Raw genomic sequence first — 20,504 nt, 5'->3', positions numbered from 1 at the left:
ACTGTTCTAAGAACTGAAGTAAATATTCATTCAATAGTATTTATTGAGCACTTACTATGTGCAGAGCACTGTCCTAAGCACTTGGAATGTACAAATCGGTAACAGATAGAGACAGTCCCTGCCCTTTGATGGGCTTACAGGCTAATCGGGGGAGATGGACAGACAAGAACAATAGCAAATATGCAAGATAAATAATGATGATAATATTTATTAAGCACTTACTAAGTGCCAAGCATCAGGGTAGATTCACGATCAGTCAATGAATGGTATATATTGAGTGCTTACTTTGAGCAGAACAGTGTACTAAGTGCTTGGGAGAGTACAATATAACAGAGTTGGACAGTCCCTGTCTCACAGAGGCAGAGGAGAATGCATATGTTATCCTCATTTTGCAGATGAGGAAAATGAAGGACCATGAAGTTCAGTGACTTATCCAAAGTCACACAACAGGTGAGTAGCAAGCCTGGACTAGAACCCATGGTTCCTGACTTCCAGGGCTGTGCTCTTGCATTCACTTCTACAGTTAGAGTAAGCTAACAACCTAAGTGAAGGAAGACAAATGCACAGAACAGTAAGTATAAATTGCAACCTATAATGAGATCAACTTAAATATAAAACAATATAAATTTAGAACATTTAAATAAGTAGTTAAAACGGTCCTTGTAAGAGGCATCCTCAGCCTACTCACTACTACAAGAGCAATTCTGTATCACAGGAACTGTCCAACAGAGAAATTGATAATTTCTGATGGTTTTCTATCAAAAAGATTGGGAAATTGTGTCAGAAAGACTTGGGTTCTAATTCTGGCTCCGCTACCTGTGTACTGTGTGACGTTGGACAAGTCACTTAACTTCTCGGTGCCTCAGTTACCTCATCTGTAAAATGGGGGTTAATGAGTCTCAGGTAGGACATGGACTGGGTCCAACCTGCTTAGTTTGTACCTACCCAGCACATAGTACAATGTCTGGTATATAGTATATATGGTATATGGGCATTTAACAAGTACCATAAAAAAGTGGCATTAACTAAAGGAAAACATGAAAACAGATAGCTCAGCCCCATTCTTCTTAGGTAGCGATTAGAGTAATTAACTGCGGGGGAAAGGAGGAGAGCTAAGATTGCTGGTGCTGAAACATATTTCAGCAACCCCACTTTCCACTACTACTTTGTAGGGGCTTGCGCTTGGAAAATTACCGGGCATATAGATGGAGCTTTGAGGCAGGCTGTTTGTGGGAGAGAATTGCTTAATATTTCTGGCCCACTCTTGAAAGCAGGGCTAGAGCACCCTTAACACACAGTAGCTGATTCATTGCCAACGTATGGTAATCATGCTAGAGACCTGTTTGGATGAGTAGCCTAGTGGAAAGAGCACAGGTCAGGAAGCGAGGAGACTTGGGTTCTAATCCCACTTGTCTGCTGTGCAACCTTGGGCAAGTCACATAACTTCTCTGGGACTCAGTTTCTTCATCTGCAAAATGGGGATTACTTGCCTTTTCTCTCCCCTGCTCCTTAGATTGTGAGCCACATGTGGGACTGGAACTGTGTTTGATCTATGACTTTCATGATTATTCTAGGGGGGAGCCCCTTGAAACTGAAGGGCTAGCCTCCAAACTGAGTCAGAGTCTGCTGGATCCTTTCCCTTGAAGATGAACAGATCTAGGTGGTTCCTTCTTAGGACTTCTGCAACTCCCTAGTGCTTAACACGGTGCTTGGCACATAGTGAGCACTTAACAAATACCACTGTTATAACATAATAATTATGGCTATCATTGTTATTAGCTATTTTTTTGGAGACCCCACAATTGGTAAATCGTATTTCTACAACAGTTCCAGTTGCTGCAAAGACATTCTTCTCTGAGTTATCAGGAGTCCCCAATGAGGGAGAAAGGACAGCTCCTCTTCTCTTTATTCCTCAGAGGACTGAGCCCCTCCTTACCCTCTGCTCCCCCTCACCTCCCCCCACAGCTCCTCCTTCTTCCCCTCCCCTCAGCACTGTGCTCATTTATATATATTATTTACTACTCTATTTATTTTGTTAATGAGGTGTACATTCCCCTGATTCTATTTATCTTGATAATGTTGTCTTGTTTTTGTTTTGTTCTGTTTTACTCTGCTGTCTCCCCCGTTTAGACTGTGAGCCCGTCATTGGGCAGGGATTGTCTCTATCTGTTGCCGAATTCCAAGCGCTTAGTACAGTGCTCTGCACATAGTAAGCACTCAATAAATATGAATGAATGAATGAATGACCAACACCCAGAACGGGAAAGTGATTTGCCAAAGGTCACGTAATATGAAGCAGTGCTAAGGCAGAACCCAAACCATCTGCTTCCTGGCCTGTACTCCATCAATTCTGAGCCAATAGAAAATAGAATTTAGCCGTGTGCATGATTAAAGCCCCTCCCCACACTCTCATTCATTCATTCATTCAATAGCATTTATTGAGCGCTTACTATGTGCAGAGCACTGTACTAAGCGCTTGGAATGTACAGTTCGGCAACAGATAGAGACAATCCCTGCCCAATGACAGGCTCACAATCTAAACGGGAGAGACAGACAGCAAAGCAAAGCAGAACAAAACAAAACAAGGCAACGTTGTCAAGATAAATAGAATCAAGGAGATATACACCTTACTAACAAAATAAATAGGGTAATAAATAATATGTACAAATGAGCACGGTGTTGAGCGGAGGGGAAGGGGGAAGAGCAGTGGGGGGGAGGGTGAGGAGGGGAAAGGAGGGGGAGCAGAGGGAAAGGGGGGGGCTCAGTCTGAGAAGGCCTCCTGGAGAAGGTGAGCTCTCAGTAGGGCTTTGAAGAGGGGAAGAGAGTTAGTTTGGCGGAGGTGAGGAGGGAAGGCATTCCAGGACAGCGGTAGGATGTGGGCCAGGGGTCGACGGCAGAATAGGCGTGAAGGGGAGACCATGAGGAGGTGAGCGGCAGAGGAGAGGAGTGTATGGGGTGGAAAGTAGAAAGAGAGAAGGGAGGTGAGGTAGGAGGTGGCAAGGTGATGGAGAGCTTTGAAGCCAATCCCCTCAATCTCCCCTCAATCTATATACTAAGTTGTTTGATTTCTAGGTAGACTGGCCTAGAATCTAGACTAGCATTGGCTGTGGGGAGTGAGGCTGCTGGGGAGCCCCAGCAGTCCAAGGGGAACAAGCTGGCTCTGGTCGTCATCTTCAAGGAAAATCACCCGATCCTGACTCAGTTTGGGGGCTACCCCTGGAGTTTCCAGGGACTCCCCCTGAAGTGACCAGTGAGTTTTGGATCAAACAAGACTTTCTGAACAAGCAGGTCCAAACTGAGCTGTCACCTACAGGACCTTCCAAGATCTAAATTAATCCTGTTGAAATGGGGTTGGCGGGGACTCTAAGCTTGTTATGGGCAGGGAATGTGTCTGCTATTTCTGTTGTATTGTACTCTCCCAAGCACTCAATACAGTGCTCTGCACATAGTAAGTGCTTAATAAATTGATTGATTGATTTGAGGTTCCAACGGTCATTTCACTAGGACACACTGACTTTTAAATGCTACATAGCCTGGATCAGTAAACAAATCAATGCATCGGGGACCATTCTTTGTCTGCATCCCAAAAAATAGTTTAAAAAATCTGTCAAAGTCTGGAGAACAAGGGGAGATAGTGCTCTTTTTTTCACTAGTGGCTTGGCCAGGAGAAGGATTCTGTAAGAGGAAAATCTATCTAGAGGGAGATGAACAGAGGCTGCTCAAGGGGTCTGTGCTAGGGGTATATCTGTTCTCTAGCTCTTAACTCTGGAATATCAATCAGTTTATGTTTATCTACTCCATCCGTTCCAAAGCTGCTTCAGGAGAGGGTTCCCCATCTGTTACTTCCTTTGCCTGTTTCCCAAGTGCCTAGAATAGAGCTTCGCATCAGTTGGCACTCAGTAAATACTGCTACGACTAATGAGAAAGGCCCTGCCCAGTTACATGATCTCTCCTGGGAAATGAGATTGGAGAATTAAAAAAAAACACTTATGGAACATTGATTTAGATACACTCACTGATGATCACCCTTCCTTCTAGCATATTGTTAAGAATAGGATTGAGGTCTGATGATGTGGTTGAGTTAGGTGTTCTGTGACCTCTGGAGACACCTTTCAGCTCTTTGATTCAATTATGTTCTGGCCGGGCTCAGCCTCAGAATTTCCAGGCAAGAAACCCAACACAAAGAAAGGAAAAAAGTATTTTAAGAGAGGTTGTAGATGAGGTTCTGGCCCTCTTAGAACTGGGCAAACAATAAACTTGAAGAACGATGTGACTAATCTCTCATCTCCCCACCTTATTTTCCCTCCCTCTGCATCACTCGTGTTTGAGTCCCTACTGCTCAAGCATTTAAGTGTCACCATCACCACCAGAACACTAGGCAGTGTTGCTTAGTGGATAGAACATGGGCCTGGAAGTCAGAAGGACCTGGGTTCTAGTCCCGGCTCTGCCACATGTCTGCTCTGTGACCTTGGGAAAGACACTTAGCTTCTCTGTGCCTCAGTAACTCCATCGTAAAATGGAGATAAGGGTGTGAGCCCCAGGTGGGACGTGGACTATGTCCTACCTGATTAACTTGTGTCTGTGCCAGCAGTTAGAACTGTGCTTGTCATATACTAAGCGCTTAACAAGTACTTTTATTATTATTATTATCAACACTTATGCTTACATTCAGTTGCCTCCCTTACCTGTAAATTATTTCAGTGTCTGCCCCTCTAGATTGTAAATGTTTTGAGGGCAGGCATTGTGTCTATTTACTCTATTTACTTTCCCAAGCACTTAGTATAGTATTCCACACACAGTAAGCAATCAATAAATTCCTTTGACTGATAGGTGGTTTCAGATAGTGTTTGTCATAAGATGGCACCTAAATAAAATAGGTAGTGATGTCTCAGTAAAATGACTTCCCTAAAGGATGAAGAGCAAAAATTTACTACCTTGAAATAAGACAATATAAGCTCAAGACAAAGTGTATTTTACAGACCTGGCTGAAGTTTTCCAAGCCCCGAGTATTGACTTTTAGAGAACAAAAATAACCTATTACAAGCTCCTGCCCTGGAAATTTTATATAAAAAGAGGGGCATTTCCATTTACATTTTTTGTGTCATTTTCTCTGTCATAAATGTGGGGAGAAAACTAGCTTTAAAACATAAATTGAGCCTTGAATTTTCATGAAAGCTTTAATTTTTTTAATCAGTGAGAAAATTTAATGAATGGAAAACATTTCCCTCTTTGGTTATTTCAGATTCTATTTGGAGATTTTGAATTTAACAGCCTTCAGATTTGGAAGCAAACTGTTACCATTGAAAACAGGTAGTGTTTTAGAGACACATTTCCATAACAACACTTGCTATAATTCCCAAAGGTTTACATGTACTTGCTAATTTTAAAAGATATTTAATATGTCCTTGAGGTTTCTAAGTTTTCTTAAAAATGTTAACTTTAAAAGGCTGTTGGCAGAAAGGAGGAATGTTGCAGGGGGCACCTATTGTGGATCCAGAATAGCACTGTGTGTAGCCACATGTGGAACTTTTGTTTAGAAACAAAATGTGAGGTAAAATCAATAACATTTTGAAAAACCCATTAGGATCTTTGTCAAATCTATTACTGTTTTATGACTCTCACTGTGCAGGGTAATGTTCTCATCAGTATCACTTCATTTGAGAGCCAGTTGTAAATATAATAATCCCCTTGACAAAAACCTCAAGGACATGTAGTGCTTCCCGTCATTTGATATAAAAAACATTTATTTCTCTTAGTAACGAATGCGAGAAAACATAGAATCCTCTTCCTGGAGCAAAGCCCACCTTCCTTAATGAGGAGATCTGGATTTGGCCTTGTGGTGATGAGTTAATGGGCAACAAACAAAAAATATTCCTTGCATAACCGTGAGTAAGCAATTTTTGTATTAATTGCTTTAAATAAGGATCCTGATTGTCCATCCTTTCCCCCTCCCATCCCATCTTTCTTGCATAGGGAGAGAATGGGTTGTCTTAAACTCCCAAAGCGATGCTTAGACAAACTTGGTTGGTAGGGCCTGGGGCTGCACAAAACAAGCAGACTGCATCATCTTGTCATCTGTAAAATGGGGATTCAATACATGTTCTTTCTCCTACTTAAGACTGTGAGCCCCATTGGGGACAAGGGACTATATCTGACCTGATTACCTTGTATCTACACCAGTGCTTAGTGGAGTGCTTGGTGTATTGTAAACCCTTAACAAATACCTCAGGCATTACCCTTATTATTATTATTTTGTTATTATTATCATTGTTATTTAAGCTCCTTGTGGCAGAAACCATGTCTGACAACTCTGCTTTTGTACTCTCCCAAGTGCTTAGTACAGTGCTCTGCACACAGTTAGTGGGTTCAATAAATATAGGTTGATGGATTGATCAACTACATGGTCCCCGCCTTTTAGGAGCCTCCACTCTGATGGTGTGTATATCCCATTTTTTACTCAGAGATGCTGAAATTAGGAGAGGCTCAGAGTTAGGCTAAACCAAAATGAGCCATTTTTCACATTCCCATTTTTTAAAGCTAAGGGAAAATGGGCAGGTGCTACCTGTTAGGGGAAGAAACCAAATGGGAGTCTATCAACCTCAGAGAATTAACTTTATGGAACATTAAATCTAGACCCTCATGGAAGAGATAACAAGAAATTCAGGAAGTGTAAAGGAAACAGAGTGAGGATTGGTGAGGAGTGATGAGGGGGAAAAACACAGGAATTTAGTTCCAGAGTCACTCATTGCTACCAATATACAAACCGTTTATCAATCTGCAAAGAGCTAGCAGAAACTCAGTCAGGCTTCAGCAAGCCTCTGGTAACTGCTCTCTCCTGCTGGCACGGCCACTCAATTCCTAATCCCCATTAGCAAAAATGACTCTAACCCATCAACTGGACAGGAAATTCAAACTCTATAATCCCACCATATAATAATAAAAATAATAATAAATAGTGGTCTTTGTTAAACACTTTCTATGTACAAAACACTGAACTAAGCCTTAGGGTAGATATAAGGTAATCAGGTCAGACACAATCCCTGTCTCACATGGAGCTCACAGTGTAAAGGGGAGGGAGAACAGGCATTTAATCCCCGTTTTACAGATGAGAAAACTGAGGCACAGAAAGGCTAAATGACTTGGCAAGTGGCAGAACCAGGACAGGAACCTCTCTCCTAACTCCCAGTCCTGTGCACTATCCACTTGGCCATTTTGCCTGCCTAGAAGCAGAGGAACGAACAAGAGGAAATTATCTTAAATTGCAGCAAGAGAAACAAAAAGGAAAGCTTCCTACTTCCTACTTCCTACTGGATCAGACTACTCAGGGTGGTAGTGGAGTCGGCTATCCTGAGTGTTTTGGTTTTCACTGGTTCTGGGGGAAGGAACTGGATCAGCTAGGATCTACTGAAGTCACTTTTAGCTCCTTTTCTTGCCAGGTTTCCAATTTCCTCCTTTCAATTTACCAAGAGCCCAATGGCAGTACAGTGACATGAGGTATTGACTCCTCAACAAAAATATCCTTGGCAGGCTCTGGCAGTTATGACAAGTAGCCTGTGTCTGCTCTCTGCTCTAACCCCACTCTTTACAGTAACACCAATCACTACAATAATAATAGCACTGCCCCAAAGGGCAAGCCTCAGGAGTTAAGCCCTGAGCTTGCTGTCTTTGTAGTTCTTCACAGGCTTTGCTGACAATATCGTTTCTCAAATCAATTCATTATTAGACCACACCACATGTATTCTTCAGTTTTAGAACCTCCAAGACGGTTGTGGCGGGCTTTCTGCTTGCTTTATTAGCTCAGAGCAAAGACGTGCAGTCAGGACATGCAAGTTCCCCGGACATGATAAACCATAAATTCGAAAATATCACAAAAAAAATAAACACTTCATTTTATTGCATTACTGTGATTCATTCTGCTTAGTTTCTAAGGCTACGTATATTTACTAGTTGCATACATTACTAGCTTGCCCTTCTGATGTTTCTAACCACCATCTTGTTTCCTTGTGTAGTTCCCAAACCACTTCTGAAAATTGATCTTTAGTCATGCTAAGTTGAAAGGGCTTAGAAAGGCATTAGCAGAATGGGTATAATGGATGGACTCGGGGCACAGGGCAAAGGATGGCTTGTGCTCAGTGCTAGAGGGTCTGGGTGCCTGCAATTTGAACTCTGCCACGGAGCAGAACAGAAGAGCTGAGGGTAACAGAGAAGCCCAAAGCTGAGCCAGGAAACTTTAGCCCACCTGCACTAACCAGGCCCAAGCAGATTCCTCCCCAACTTACTTTACCCCTCTACCTCTTTCATAAGGACTTGCTCCTTTCCAGCTGCCGGAGGCACGGTGGTGATTACCGCAAACAGCCAGAGAGTATTCAATAGTATTTATTTATTGAGCGCTTACTATGTGCAGAGCACTGTACTAAGCGCTTGGGATGAACAAGTCGGCAACAGATAGAGACAGTCCCTGCCGTTTGACGGGCTTACAGTCTAATCGGGGGAGACGGACAGACAAGAACAATGGCAATAAATAGAGTCAAGGGGAATAACATCTCGTAAAAACAATGGCAACTAAATAGAATCAAGGCAATGTACAATTCATTAACAAAATAAATAGGGTAACGAAAATATATACAGTTGAGCGGAGAGTAGCCATGGCTGGGGCCACAGGGCAGCATCGATATCCAGAACCACAAAACCTCCTGCCCCTCAGCTTTGTGGCTGCTGGACAGGGTTTTAAAAGGGGAGGAGGCCCGGGGAGACAACAGTCAAGGTCAAGGTAGAACAAAAATAGGCACCAGCAGCAACAGCCGACACTTTTAGTTCGACAGCAACAACTGTTGGTACTGAAATCCTTATTCTGTTTCCTATCGGTAGGTACCTTCGAAAATCTGGGAACACCCTCACGGAAACTTTTTTTATTGATGTAACTGCTGTGACACTGTGATTCTCTTCTTACCCTGAACAACTTCCTTTAAAATCCTCCCCATGCCTCTGGCTTGGAGAAAGATTCCATAGAGAATATAAGTGGATTCTGCAAGCAGGAAAGATCTTAATTTGAGGGAATAGAGTATGGTTCCACAGTTCTCTAGGCAACCTGGATTGGTCACTGGAACAAAATCTTGATTAGTTATACAGGCCAGATTTTAGTCCTTTTTTGAGCTGGAAAAGCCAAGAAGGAGCCAGCTGTGCTACACTGGAAAGTGTTATATAAGCACTTAGAGAAGCAGAGCAGTGTGTCCTAGTGGTGAGAGCAAGGGCCTGGGAGTCAGAAGGACCTGGGTTGTAATTCTGGCCGTGCTGTGTGACCTTATAGGCTGTGTGACCTTGGGCAAGTCACTTAACTTCTCTGTGCCTTATTTTTCCTCAACTGTAAAATGGGAATACCTTTTTTCCCTCCTACTTATACTGTGAGCTCCATGTGGAACAGGGACTAAATCGTACCTATATCTGCACTTAGTGTTTGACACATAGTAAACACTTAAATAAATACTATTGAATAAAGGTTTTTGAGGCCTGGAAGGAGGTTTAAAGAGGATAGCCCAATCAAAATTTAATCAAATAATCAAATCAAATTTAAAAACCCAAAATATTTTTGTTCCTTATATTTGGAACTCAGAAGTTCTTATCTCCTCAGCCTCTTGATGACATGATGGCTTTTAAGGTTCAGTCTGACTCTGGAGTAAAGTTCAACATCCTCCATTTTTTAAGTAGACTCAAAGGCATGGACCTTTGAGCATTAAATGTTAGAGTGCCTCTAACACCTCAAAACCTCCACCAACCTCCTGGATACGTGATGAGAGGTAAGCTCAGAATGGAGACCAAAATTGAGAAAAGGAAAGAAAAGTTTACCATGAGTCCAAATTCTACCTTTCAAAATCAAAAGGAAATTGAAAGTGTTTCACATAACAGGGTGAGATATGCATGTGGAGGGTAAGTACGACCCATGCCCTGGCAGTGTAAACTCCTAAAACCCAAGGGATACCGTTATGTTATTGAGGCTCATCATGGATCATCAGTAATTATTCAACATCAGAAATACAAACAAGAGGAAATATCATTTTTCCTCTTTCCTCCTGTAACCCTCTTGCCCCTTCCTGGCCTCTGAAAGAGTGAATGATGAAGCTTTCTATGAAATTCAGATTTTCAGCAACAAATCTGATCATAAATTGAGACCCTGACCTCCAGTATCTAGTTTTTTTTAAACTGTTCCTGCTCTTCTTAATGTATAAACACCATTCCTCTGTTTCTACCCACTCAACTCTCTGGGCTCCAGCGTCCTGGGAGAGAAATTTCTTTCCCTGGACCTTATTTATTCATTTTCTTCCTAATGGGCTTGTCATGGAAACAGACACTGGAGTAATAGATGCCCCGAGTGACCAGTGACCGGCATCACGGACTAGCTTGGTGATGGCTACACTGTAAATCTCCTTATCTTACAACTTGGTTACCCAGGGAACAAAGGGTGGTGCAACTGAGCACCTAATGTGCTGTAGTCAAAAGGAGACACAGTTCTAATCTTCCCAGTTGATCAACTTGCTATTGAAACATTCCTTACACATTAGAGCTGCTTCCTTTTTCAGAAAAACTTCGCACTTGTGAGCAACAATTTGGCAATCACACTACAATCACTTGAAAAGTTCTTAACTACAAGACATCCTGCCTGCATCAACTAAGGGAGATATGCACAGTTCACAAAGACAATCCCACAGAAAGGAAACTTTCTCATGAACCCCATGCATTATGTCTTAAGCCTAATTACGTGGTAATAGTTTGGAAATTGATTTTCATCAAAAATATTCAGGTACAAAGGAGAAGGGAAACCCATGAGCATGGAGCTCCTTTCTTCCTCCAAATCTGTGGAGGGAAAGTCCTTTGTATGGATAATTGTAATCATTTTCACTATGTCCCTAGCCGACCTCCCCTCTGACCCAGGGTGAGCTGCCTATCTCTGCTTTCCCTATGTGAAAAATGGCAGATTTTAGAAGGCAGAGGTCTTACTTTTTCATCTTAATTTCTGAGATTGTCTCACCCACACAGTCACCAAATGTGTGATGTTTGATTTCTATCATGTGAGATTTCTTTTTCATTTTTGACAGGGACAGGCTGTCTAATAAGAAGAGACAGGCTAAAGGCACAGCCCCTGATCTGGAAGGGGTTCACAGTCTAAAGTGGTGAGGACAGACTGGTCTCCGGAGAAAAATTCAGGCATTCAATTCAACATAGTAACTCAGTAATTCAGACATTTAACAGTAGAAAATTGAACACTTAAATTCATCCTTCTATGACGGAATGTGGAATGGTGGTAATGTCCAACCTCTAACTCCCTTTCTGGTCCAACAGGCCCATTCAGTATTCTGAAAGTGGAAACTCTGGGCTTTTTATGCAGGGGTATAAGGGGGATGTACTGGTCTTTACACTCTGGTGTCTCATCAACTCTTTCCCACCCTCTAGGCCAAGATCTTGGTGGTGTTGGGAAGAAAAGAATCCAAGATTCATAGATGTTATGGCCGAAAAATTGACCTAGAGAATAATCTTTTAAAGACTAAATTGGTGTGCAAAAATATTCCTTGAATAACACATTCATATAAATAGTACAGAAATTAAAAAAATGAAAGCACTTCTATTTGGGGAAACGAGTTCAGCACATTGGTCAGTAAATACAGCAGGACAAGCAATGGGGCCAAGTGGAAAGGGCACAGACCTGGGAGTCAGAGGACCTGGGTTCAATGCCGGTTCTCCCTCATGTCTGCTGTGTGACCTTGGGCAAATCACTTAACTTCTCTGTAAAACAGATGAACAAAGATGGGTGGGCCCTGAAGCTCGCAGGAGGGAGATGAGATGGATCTCCTGCCTAAGGCTGGACTTCAGGAAACAGAAAACATCTGTGCAGAAGACTAGGCAGGCCCAACATCAAAGGTTTTTGGTCAGAGAAGATGCAGGATGCTAATGTTAGACTAGAACTTGCTTTTATGGGTGAGAAAAGGAACGCTGATGGAGGGCAGCTAGTCTGTGGTTGTAATTTACAGAGATCATTCCCAGAGCCTCATTAATATGAGGCAGCTTGTGGAACATGAAGACTCTGAGCACCACTTTGGGGGAAGAGGCCATGGGAAGAGCTCAACCTTTCCCAGGGGACCAGGTTCCCCGGAGATTCTCCATTGTTTTGAAGGAAATACAGCCATCAGTAACAGGCTGCTCAGACACTGAGCAGAATGAATCTCGCCCAGCCTCTCAGAGTGCCATGCTTCAGGGATGGGAGCTGGTTTTTTTCTTTGTTTTTTATGATACTTGTTAAGCACTGCGCTGAGGTAGATGAAGCAGCGTGGCTTAGCGGAGAGAGCAAGGGCTTGGGAGTCTGAAGTCATGGGTTCTAATCCCAGCTCTGCCACTTGTCAGCTGTGTGACTTGGGTCAAGTCACTTACCTTCTCTGTGCCTCAGTTACTTCCTCTGTAAAATAGGGGTGAAGACTATGAGCCCCGCTTGGGACAACCTGATAAACTTGTATCTCCCCAAGTGCTTAGAAGAATGCTTGGCACACAGTAAGCACTTAACAAGTACCATCATCATCATTATTATTATTATACAAGCTAATCAAGCTGGACAAAGTCCCAGTGCCACAGAGGGCTCGCAGTCTTAATTCCCATTTTACAGGTGAGGTAACCGAGGCACAGAGAAGTTAAGTGACTGGCCCAAGGTCAGCAGACAAGCCATGGAGACATGATTAGAATCCAGGTCCTTCCGACTCCCAGGCCCATGCTCTATCCACTAGGCCATGATGCTTCTGTATTTCTTCCTTCCTATATTTCTGGCAGTAGGTGTCTAGTGTCCAGGGAAAGGGGTACACACACAACTGGAGTCCCTATATGCAACAACTTGTTGACAAAAATATTTGTTCATCCAGGGATGGTGAGAAACCCTTTCCACTTGCTCTGCATGGTCATTATTCCATTTGTTCAAGACAATGCGCTTTCCCTTTTGGATTCTCTTATCCAGTAGTTAGTGACCTTTACAGCTAGTCAAACTAAACATATTGAGATTTTGATGTGGTCAGTCCAAAGCAATGTGGCCTAAGATGAACATTTTGGGTAGTGCCTGAAATGAATTTAGCATCCTATGGCAATTAATTGGCAGCTGAGGCATTTTCAATGCCCAGGAGGAGGCCAGGTATCCATAAATTCATTCATTCATTCAATAGTATTTATTGAGCGCTTACTATGTGCAGAGCACTGTACTAAGCGCTTGAAATAAATGAGGGGTATGGTGTTAGAAATTGATGTTTGAAGCCACCCTTGAAAGAGAGTTCTTGTGTGATGATGGGGGATGGAAAGGGTAACAGGAAAAGGAGAGATCTAAATTTGGGGATGGGTAGTTCCAGGCATTTGCCAATTTCAATAAGCAGCTCCCTCAATTTAGGATAGAAACCAAAATAAATTTAAACAGAGTTCTTTTGTAGTATGTGGTTAAGTGCCTATGACATACTGAAGACCTTAAAAAATGAAAGAGGGAAGAGATGACTTTGCACATTTTTTTTGGACTGGGGATAGAGACTAAACTTCTGCCCTTGGAGTCATTTCAGCTTCTCGTGGAAAGAGTTTTCCCCAGCCTGCCTTGAAACAATTACTGCAAATTGAATTTTGCTCTTTTCGCAGATCTGATCAGCCCATGAAATTTAATTTATAATAAATATTTATTTTGATTGTTACCACATTGGCCACATGCCTTGGGTCCTTCCTCCCTAGGAATCAGCCTGGAATCAGTGCATTTAGCAGCTGCGGGGTGGAAACGAATGTGTGAGACTCACTCCCCCACCCCCAATTGTGCGTAAAGTATTCTGTCCGTGATGCTATGCTACTTTACAGTCTGCAAAGTTACATGGCTGGATGCACATGGAAAATTCCTGTTGACACTAATTGGACTTGTGCTCGTGGATTAAAAGCAGAATGTCCTTCTCTTAGGCTACTAACTAGGGCTTGATCTTACATTCCCTCTGCACAGCAGGGAGTCTAAACTCTTAGGGAGTCCTGCATGTGCAGAGATTTCAGAATTAAGTTCATAGGTAACTGGTATTTTAGAGTCCTCAGCATGTTTGAACTCATAGGCAAGTTATAGACTCTCTGACTTTAAATTTTCAAGGATGAATGGTTTATGTCAGTCATGAACTACTTAGAAAAAAAGAAAATTGTTGGTGCTCATCAAATCTACCTACCTATGTACCTAGCCGTATGTGCTCTTCTCCTATCCGATATTTCGTAAATGTCTGCCTCGACCACTGGATTGTAAACTCCTTGAGGGCCGGGATCATATGAACCTACTGTTTTGAACTCCATTCTCCCCAGTACAGTGCTCTCTGCACACAGTAAGTGCTCAATAAAAAACATTGATTGATGCATTGATTGATGGATTGATTTATAGGACTCATGGAGTCAAAAGAGCCATCCAGAGATCATCTAGTCCACCTCTCTGCTCACATGGAGATTTCCATTTCAATTTTCCCTAAAAATCTACTCTATTTTAAAATATCTCTCAAGGAAGGGATTCCATAAATTTGCTTCACTGTTTAACAACTCAAAAAAAGAGCTTCTTAACTAACTTGCCATTCTTCACAATGCAGTTTGAGCTTATAGAAATGAGTCTACTCTCAGTGGTAATGGACTTCTGGCCTCCATGCTTGGGGCGATCGTCCTTTCTGGATCCAGGATGCATAGTGGCAAACTGGGACAAAGTGAAGTGGGGCAGCTTCTGTGGGTAGCATCTCATGGGCACTAGGAATGCTCAGCTAGGGGCAGGGTCATCTCCTCTTCAGTGGCTGCTCCAACCTTCAACCACCCCCCAACCCCACTCCCTTCCACATGGCCAGCCGGCCTCAAACCCTCCCCTCCTTACAATCAATCTTCCAGTCTCTGCAGCATTGCTGAGAAGGGAGAAAGGGTGCGGAACCGAATGGCTCCGAGATTGAAGTGGGGAGTGTTGTCTCCAGTTGTGTCCCTAACCAGAGTTTTCAAAGGGATGGTTGCACTCCAGGCCTGCCTCCTTCCAATTCCAAGTGGAACACACCACTTGTATTTCCTGGGGAGGATACAAGATGAAGATCCACATTTACATTGTCAGCCCACTTCCTGACTTCTGGCTAAAAAAGCCAGCTCCCTTTGCCCAGTACAAATCGTATATAATCACCCAACTAGTTACATGTATCAGAATGTAGTTCAGATTAGGTCGCCCCCAACTTTCTCCTTGATTGATTTGAATTTCTTTGCCCTTTAGTCACCAGGAGTTTCTTGTGTATAAGTACTGAAGAAACTATTACATGTGTGAAGAGAACTGATTTTATCTCCTGCAGGTCCAGGACTTCTGGTTAACCACGTGTTTAATTTAGGAAGGGACTCACTCAGGTGTCCACTGACAATTAAAACGGGATCCATGTTTCTTTGGCTGCTTCTTCAGGTCCCTGTTGTAGCTTCATTGAGGCTCGCAGAGAGAGTCACTCTGGTTTTCCCAACATTTTCCAAAATCGTTTTCCAGCCCAGGCAACACCCAAGTCATCTTGCAAGGGGCTTGGTGACAGAGCAACATCCTTGTTCACTGACTTTGGAAGAATCGCTGCATACCCAGGCAAACTTCCAAAATTCTCCTTGGCCAAAGCTTCTGTAAACAATCCCAGCAAATTTGGGTATTTCCTGTCCCAGTGTTCCTCGTTATCAGGATGTAGATGGGTAAGGACAAGTTTTGTCCTTTCTCATCAGCCTCCTGTGTCTATGAGTCCCTTGGCGATGCCACGCACCATTTCCACAGAATGACCTGGAATGCTCAAGTTTAACCCCTTCCATTGAACCGGGGGGAGAGAGGGCAGGGAAAGTCCTGTTACATCACTTCCTCAGTCCTCCAGGGAAACACTGTTTCTGCCAAATTGCTTTCTAAAGCTTTGACCAATCAAGTTTTCAAAGCCTCAGGGGATAAGGCATCCACCACTTCCCTTGGAATTCTCTGAACTTCGTGGCCACTGGAATTGAAAATCTCCCAGAATGGCTAGATGACCTGGTTCTGTGAGAGAAAGAGAGGAGGGAAGATCTGGAAAGAGATTCAGATTTTGAGGAGGCACTGGGTTAGTCCTTCTGCCAGGGATTGAGGAAAGTTAGTCAAAAGTAAAGTGGAGGTGAGGGTGTCCCAGGAAAATCAAACTACTATATCCAGTGAACTGCAGAGGCAAAAACCTTTCTTGCATTAGATCAAGCAGCTAGTATAGGATTCTCCACATTAGTGATCATCCTCCAAGGAAATTACAGCAAAGAGAGCAGTGAATGGAATTTGATCATAATTCCCAGCCAGGCCAGAAGCATTTTCGCAAAGTTTCATAGTAGTTAGCATTGAAATGCTGAAGCAGCATGGTCTGGTAGAAAGAGCATTGGCCTTAGTTCAAATCCCATCTCTGACACTTGCCTGCTGTGTAACCTTGAGCAAGAGACTTAACTTCTCTGTGTCTCAATTTTCTCACCTGTTCTCCCCCTACTTAAATTGTGAGTCCCCTGTGTCTGACGAGGGTATCTCATATCTATCCTAATGCTTTACAGTGCTTGGTACATATTAGGTACTTGACAAATTCCACAGTTATAATCTTTATTATTATCATTATAATAAATTCATTCCCACTATCCTTCTTTGGTTAGAGAGAATGGAGTCTTCGAGAACTACAAAAAAAACACAGATGGAAAATCATGTGTGCAGGAGAAAAGAGAGCGAGAGATGGCAGCAGAAACCACCTGCTCACCTGTGCCTGCCAAGCCCTAGAGCAGGCAGGAGACAGTGATGGGGAACGAAGCCCTTTTTGCTGCAGAGAAAACCACTGACCTCACTGTTGACTTTGGCGATGCCCACCTCCTTGGCCCAATCAGCAAGGTTATTGAGAGAAAAAGTGGAAAACAGACACATGGTTTCACTGGCTATGGAAAGCTGTTTTTTTTCTTTTTTTTCAAAAAGCACCATTCTTCTCAAAATTTACACTACAGTAAGCCCTTGTAAAGAACTCATTGAAGTTTTCCCAAATATGTGCTTTGAATTCAGTCCTTTGATGATCTGGCAATTTAACCTTAGCCAAGATACTGCACCCAGCTGAAGAAAAGAATGCACTGCTGGAATGGAATCCCTGTGCTCATCAGAAAGTGGCATGTCATAATCACAGGAAAGAAAAGCAATTGTGTCCCAGGTGGAATTGAAATCTTCTCTTTGTGGGTGCTCTGAACTGTGGCTATTTGCTGCTTGGAAATCACTTTTTACTAACAAGCTCTCTATCCCCTGAAGGAGTGCTTTCCCAAGTGAAAGGATTTCTCTCCCTATTCAATCAATCAGTCAATCAATGGTTTTTTATTGAACACTTACTATGCATAGAGCACTATACCAGGCACTTGGGAGAGTACTATATAACAGAATTGGTAGACACGTTTCCCGCCCACAAGGAGCTTACAGTCTAGAGGGCAGTGAAAGTGGATTGAAGAAGCCGCATAGCCCCATGGAGCATTGTATATTGTACTTTACTAAGTGCTTAGTACAGTGCTCTGCACACAGTAAGCACTCAATAAATACAATTGAGTGAATATTCCCAGCGCCACCGTTTGTTGGCTGTGTGACCTTAGGAAAGTCACTTTACTTTTCTGTGTCTCAGTTTTTCCATCTGTAAAATGGGGATTAAATGCCTGTTCCGCTTCCCCCTTAGACTCTGAGCTCCACATGGGATAGGTACCATGTCTGACATGGTTAACTTATATCTACCCCAGTGATCGGTATAGTGTATGGCACATAGTAAGTGCTTAATAAACACCACAATTATTAAGGAAGAGGACACAGCTGAGTCCCTTTGAAGATGTCCAACCCAAGCTTCTTAGAAGGAACATTTCCTCCCTGGGGCCCATGCCCCACTTTCAGACTGCCCAAAGTGACAGATCTTCAGTAATTAATCAGCAGTATTAGTAGTAGTATTAATAGTATGTATTGAGCTCATACGACAAGGCAAAGCACTCCACTAAGCACTGGGAAGCAATACACAGATGAGGAATTAGCACTTAGTACAGTGCTCTGCACATAGTAAGCACTCAATAAATACAATTGAATGAATGAATGAATTAGACACAGTTCCTGGATCCTCATGGGGCTGGCTGGCAAACTTCTCAATAGCGGTTTTTCTTCAGAAAGCTGCCGAGAAACTGCAGCTAGTTAGGTTGCTGACACCACAGCTCTGACACGTTTGGAAAATTATCCCTTTGAAGTGTGCCAGAAGTCTAGTTCATGTCCATGGCAGGCAGAGAATGACGATATTGAGAGTTCTCTGTAATTTGGTATATTGTGTGGATGGGGAGATGAAACCCTGGGGAAGTTGGGAGTGAGCCAGAATAAACCTGGGACAGCTCCTCTACAAAACATTTCAACCAATAAATCATATCAATTGATTTTAGCACTTACTTTTTGCAGAGCACTGTACTAAGCTCTTGGGAAAGTACAATTTTCCAGAATTAGTAGACGTGTTCCCTGACCACAAGGAGCTATTTGCATTTGTGATAATTCCCAGAGCTCAGTCTTCTTGCATCAGTGCTTTCACACCTCCATCAGTCTGCCAAACTCTATCCCTCCCCACCTTCAAAGCCCTGGCTAATTACCTATCTTCCTGGTCATGCCACCCCACAACCCCCTGAAGATTCCAGCTTAATTGTTATTTATTTTTTTTGAATGTTTACTCTAATTTTTACACTTCTTTTGTGCTTCTTTCATCTATAATATATTAGCAATTTGTGGCTATTCGCATTCCCCCGTTAGATTTTAAGTTCCTCAAGGGAAGGACCGTACATTTTAACTCTATTGTACTTTTCCCAAACACCTGGTCACACAGCTGACAGATGGTAGAGCCAGGACTAGAACTCAGACTTCTGGAAGAGCAGTCCTCAGCTCTTTCATCTAGGCCCTACAGTTTCTTCTTCTAGTTTTGAAGCCTCTTGTCATGATACCATAAGATTTTCTTTGGGATGAAGGAAACACTGTAACAGTGCTTTTCACTAGGCCATGCTGCCATATGATAGGTCATTCGAAAGGTTGAGACAGTGTAACAAGGGGTGGCTTTGCTTGGAGAGGAGAGGAAGGAGCCCAAGGACCAGCTCCACCAGCAGTAACACACTGCTGCATTAGAATGGCTGCCCTGTTGTTTTGGCAGAACGTTCCCATTTTTTCTTCCCCTTGATGGCTGTTGTCAGTTCTTCCCCTTATCAAGACCCTCAAGAATCCTGTCTAAATTCACATCCTTGTACTTCTTCCCCAGGCTAAAAACAGTCATCAGGAGCATTTACTGAGTGCTTTGTGCCCATTACACTCTCGGGGAAAACACAGAAGTGTTGTCCTGGAAGAGCTTACACTCTAATGGGGGAAACAAACAGACATAGACTGCCAGGTATAGAAAAAGTAAGAGAATAAATGTAAGTCAGAAACTAAGGTGAATCAGTAAATCGATGTACTAAATAAGGAAACAAGAAATTGAGGAATTCTGAGGTGGCTGGTTAGATTCCCAATTAAATTCCTATTAAATAAATTATTTATATTAATGTCTGTCTCCCCCTATAGTCTGTAAGTCATTGTGGGCAGGGAATGTGTTTGTTATATTGTTACATTGTACTCTCCCAAGCACTGAGTACAGTGTTGGGCACACAGTAAGTGCTCAATAAACACGCCCCTGTCCTCTCCCCCTCCCTTCAGGCTCGCATCTCCTCCCGCCTCCGGGACGTCTCCACCTGGATGTCTGCCCGCCACCTAAAACTCAACATGAGCAAGACTGAGCTCCTCATCTTCCCTCCCAAGCCCGGTCCGCTCCCAGACTTCTCCATCACCGTGGATGGCACGACCATCCTTCCCGTCCCGCAGGCCCGCAATCTCGGTGTCATCCTTGACTCGTCCCTCTCGTTCACCCCACACATCCTATCCGTTACCAAGACCTGCCGGTTTCACCTCTACAATATCGCCAAGATCCGCCCTTTCCTCTCCACCCAAACGGCTACCTTACTATTACGGGCTCTCGTTATATCCCGGCTAGACTACTGTGTCAGCCTTCTCTCTGACCTCCCTTCCTCCTCTCTCGCCCCGCTCCGGTCTATTCTTCACTCCGCTGCCCGGCTCATCTTCCTGCAGAAACGATCTGGGCATGTCACTCCCCTTCTTAAACAACTCCAGTGGTTGCCTATCGACTTCCGCTCCAAACAAAAACTCCTCACTCTAGGCTTCAAGGCTCTCCACCACCTTGCCCCTTCCTACCTCTCCTCCCTTCTCTCTTTCTACCGCCCACCCCGCACGCTCCGCTCCTCTGCCGCCCACCTCCTCGCCGTCCCTCGGTCTCGCCTATCCCGCCGTCGACCCCTGGGTCACGTCCTCCCGCGGTCCTGGAACGCCCTCCCTCCTCACCTCCGCCAAACTGATTCTCTTTCCCTCTTCAAAACCTTACTTAAAAATCACCTCCTCCAAGAGGCCTTCCCAGACTGAGCTCCTC

At 43.4% G+C, this 20,504-nt stretch overlaps 1 protein-coding gene across 1 annotated transcript in view; it reads left to right on the top strand.

Annotated features, from left to right (window-relative positions):
* The window catches only part of ADRA1B (adrenoceptor alpha 1B), a 59,904-nt gene that overhangs the window by 10,323 nt on the left and 29,077 nt on the right, over window positions 1–20,504 (top strand). Inside the window, exons 4-5 of the mRNA XM_029052040.2 lie at window positions 5,243–5,310; window positions 5,757–5,885. The gene's annotated coding sequence lies outside the window, so the exon portion shown is untranslated. The remainder of the gene's footprint in view (window positions 1–5,242; window positions 5,311–5,756; window positions 5,886–20,504) is intronic.

Source organism: Ornithorhynchus anatinus, chromosome X1 (assembly GCF_004115215.2).
Source record: "Ornithorhynchus anatinus isolate Pmale09 chromosome X1, mOrnAna1.pri.v4, whole genome shotgun sequence".
Lineage (NCBI taxonomy): Eukaryota > Metazoa > Chordata > Mammalia > Monotremata > Ornithorhynchidae > Ornithorhynchus > Ornithorhynchus anatinus.
Note: the sequence above shows the minus strand (reverse complement) of the source record. Positions and strands in the feature narration are given on the sequence as shown.